The sequence below is a fragment of the Amblyomma mixtum genome, chromosome 9, assembly GCF_055824585.1.
Source record: "Amblyomma mixtum isolate Tamu chromosome 9, ASM5582458v1, whole genome shotgun sequence".
Taxonomy (NCBI): domain Eukaryota; kingdom Metazoa; phylum Arthropoda; class Arachnida; order Ixodida; family Ixodidae; genus Amblyomma; species Amblyomma mixtum.
The window spans coordinates 36,850,680-36,854,642 of record NC_143020.1 but is presented as its reverse complement, the minus strand read 5'-3'; the positions used below and the strand labels follow the sequence as shown (position 1 = coordinate 36,854,642).

The window sequence follows — 3,963 nt, the reverse complement described above, 5'->3', positions numbered from 1 at the left end:
CATTGCCCCTTTTCTAGTGCATGGTCTTTTCAATATGTATTGTCTAACGCTGTTTTCATAATGGCTTGTATATAGTTCATGTACATAGAACATTACATCACTGTAATAAATACCATGTTGAAGAAAAAAAAGCTGGCATGGCGGAGTGGTAGCGTGCTCGACTCGCACTCCGGAGACCGGGATTCGATTCCCAAGCTCGGCCAATTTCTTACTCGGTTTTATTTATTTATGTGGTGTGACTAGAAAGGTTAATTGGACTAATTGGTTAAGTAAGCAATTAACTAAAATCAGTCAAACTTACTTGGAGCATCACTATACGATCCCTTTATTTGGTTGCATGGTTTGTAGCCAAAGTACAATTGGCCCCGTTTGAAAGTACAATTGGCCCCGTTTGAAATCCGCGCACTGTGACGTCACGCCGTTTCGACCAACTGAAGAGCGTGACATTTCTGTCGACAGCTCCTGCTTACAACGATGAGGCAACGGTTTCGCCCCATCAGCACGAAAAATTTCAACTGAAGGTTTGGTTCTTCAAATGAAAACATAGACATCACGTGGTCGTAATTGTTCCGACCTCCAGTACGCCACCTCTTTCCCTCTCTCTCTTCTTCCACTCCCACCTTCCTCCCCTTCCTTACGACGCGGTTCAGGTTTCCACCGAGATATGTGAGGCAGATACTGCACCATTTTCTTCCCACAAAAAGAAACAGTTTGCCGGTTCACCACTCCTTTTTTTTTTTAAAGCGCGCAATGATGCAAGCCTCTCAATCCGGGGATAGGGGTATCTGTTACAGCCAGCGTCGTCGCATAGGCGGACGCTGTTGTTGCGACGCGCGTCTGTTCTTTTAGAGCGCAGATCTTTGGCGCCTGTCTGGCTGTCTGAAAAACGTTATGATTGGTACATAATAGGGAGGGAGTTTGAGGTATCCCAGAAAGGGCCACCTCTCACAACCACTAGGTGCACGCCTCAGTACAGGAGCCCATTAGCGACCGCTGCGGATCGGGCGCGCTCGACCAGGGCCTTCTGGCCCACCAGGTCGGAGCAGCCGAGCAGGGCTGCCTCCCAGTCCTCCCGGGTGGGGTTGGGTTTTGGGGCGAGGTTCGGGGTTGACTGACATGCTCATACCATGTGGAAGATGTCCGAAGACTTCTCCGTACAGTACGGACACTTTCTTGTACATGCAGGATCAAAGTGCTTTAAAACTGCCGGGCACAGCAGTGTTTTCGTATAAAGACGGAGGAGTGTGCGTTACTCCGTCTTTGTAAGGCCCTTACAGGGCTTAGGATAAATTGCGTGACCCATTTGGTAGAATTCAGTAATTTATCGAAAAGTGAGGGCCGGATTGGGTACAGGATCTGTTTCGCAAGGGTCTGAAGGCGTTGCCCGGAGAGTGAGCGCGCGGGCGACAGCATCTTCCATTTTATTGCCTTTGAGGCCCATGTGAGCAGGAGCCCATACTATCGTTCGAGACGCGGGGGCCCCTATGTAGTCGCTGTTTTGAATACTGCACACGCACAGAAAGAAGTGTATCCCTGTTGAATATTTCTGCAGGCCCCTCTCGAGTCGGTAACGATGACTCGCGAGTCCTGGTCTGCGACGGCTGGCGCAATGGCGACCTCCTCCGCATGTGTTACGTCTTGAGCTCGGAACGGTAGGCCATCACCACGACATTTTAGTGGACGACTGCGGTCGTGTTCCACCCCCCATAATGAGGGCCGGAGGCGTCCACGTAGAAGATTCCGCGTTTGCTTCCATAGTGTCGTGTCACTGCCTCCGTCCGCGCAAAGCGCCTGCCACTGTGGTCGTCACATGTCATGTTGGCCGGAAGAAAACGCACGTGCAGGGCGTATCTCCAGACTTCAGGGATGCGTACGCGCTCTTCCGTCAGTGTTGGGTGGTGGATGTGTAGTCGGGCTAATAAGCGGCGTCAACCCGTTTCTGCGTTTCGCGACGTCGCCGTCGCCGTTGTCCGTTGTAACCAGCAGTGGACACCTTAGTCGTGCTTTAAGCTGCGAAGCCAATGGAGTGGGAGCTTGAAAAACAGAGGGTAAAATTGGCAAACTGGTTTTTGAGGAAAGGAAATGGCGCAGTATCTGTGTCACACATCTCGGTGGACACCTGAACCAGAGGGAAGGCGCATAATTGCCCTCTTCGAACCGTGGACACCTCAACCGTGCTTTAAGGAACGTGGCGGTAGTGGCTCAGCACGAGTCGGTAGGCAGGCCCTGCAATTTCCTTTTCATCCTTCCTTGTGTAGCAACCACCACCATCACCTCTCAGTACTAAAAGTTTCTTGAGCAAATTCTCGAAAATGTCGTTAGTGTGCGCTGCTCTTTTTTGAAATCAGTAAGTTTTTGAACCCAAATACAAGGCTCCGTTTGCAGCAAATCGCGATCCTTAATAACAGTTCTGTGAGCTCTGCGGAGCGCTATGAGACTGTTGACGCTCAGTTACATTGATATGCACTGCCATATCTGTGCGCGGCAAAAATGAAAAAGAAGTGCGTGCACCTGAGAGAGCTACCCTTCGTGGCACCATGTCTTTGCGTAGGGTGCGCACAAATGTACCAATAGTTTTTGGCCTTTTGTAGCCGGCACAAAGTCCTAGTCCTAGTTGTGGCGCCAGCCTGGCGTCGCGTCTCTACAGGGCCGACCGCAGCGAGCCATGTTCCCCCTTCTCCAGCGGGTTCGGGCGCGCCTCTTCCAACAGGCGTGCCTGGACCGAGAGATGCTCCCCGAGGAAGAGTTCCTAATGACTTTTGTTTGCAGGGCGACAGGAGTCGCCGTCGTGTCTTTAGTGATCGCTTTTCCGTAATCGAGCGACAATAGTCGCGAACTGTACTCTTGTATTTTAGAGCGCAGCTCTTTGGCGTCCGTTCCTGGGTTTCGCGTCGGCGTCGGCCTCGTAACCAGCTCCGCCCCCAATGTCACGCTTTTCAATTGGTCGAAATGCTCGTGACGTCACAGTGCGCGAATTTCAAATAGGGCCAATTGTACTTTGGCTAGTAACCATGCAACCAATCAAAGGGATCGTATAGTGATGCTGCAACTAAGTTGGAGTTTAGTTAATTGCTTAATTAATCAATTAGCCTAATTAATATAGACGAGAATGAAGAGGTCGGAAGAAAATAAATTAAAAGACGCCCGCCGCAGCTACAACACCGTCCGCGGAAGGAGACGCTGCTGAAAAAAACAGATAAGTATGTTTAGAAAAAATTTATTTACATATGTACACATGCCAAGGTTACAAGATACAATCACATTAACAAAAACACATGACATTAAACATGTAAGGTGAGCCAATTAAACAGGTACCGTAAACATTTCTAAGTAACTAACAGGAATGGGCAATGTAAAATAAGAATGCACATATACCGATTGACAGAAGAGCGAAAAGTCGATAATTAGTCATTGAAACATTGAAAAGGAGACCTTAGCGCCAGTTTGGCCTAAAAACCAAGACAAGACGACCGTTATTAACAGAAATAAATGGGCATGACCATTGTCGGAGAAACTCTTCCTCACCCAAGAAAAAGAGTTCCTCAGACAAAAAACTAATCAGCTCCCGTCGGAGACGGCCGAGAATTGGCCACACAGCGCGGCGTCGAAAGCCACAAGCGACCGCGGCGCATCGACTGCGCCATAAACTAAAAAGACCTGCAACTATTAACAGGCGAGCAAAACGGCCGCTGGGGAAGCGGCCGCGGGAGACGAAGCACGAAATGCCCTGCCCACGAAATCCCGCATGAACCGCGCGCCACAAGACACGCGCTACAACACAGGTGACTGTAGCGTGGCGATTAGATTCCGGGAGCGGGCAATTCGGACAGGTACTGGAGCGTAACACACCCCACCGCTCTAACCGGTCACAAGTAGGGAGCACTGCCCAGCCAAGTTTCCAGACAAAGTCACGTAGATGATCTGGGAGAGGTGTCGACGCTAAACGCGCCCACTGAACGCGGC

The 3,963-nt window shown here is 50.3% G+C and overlaps 1 pseudogene; it reads right to left on the bottom strand.

Annotated features, from left to right (window-relative positions):
• Positions 1-967: 967 nt before the first annotated feature.
• On the bottom strand, positions 968-1,817 carry LOC149328751 (uncharacterized; annotated as a pseudogene).
• Between the last annotated feature and the right edge of the window lie 2,146 nt (positions 1,818-3,963).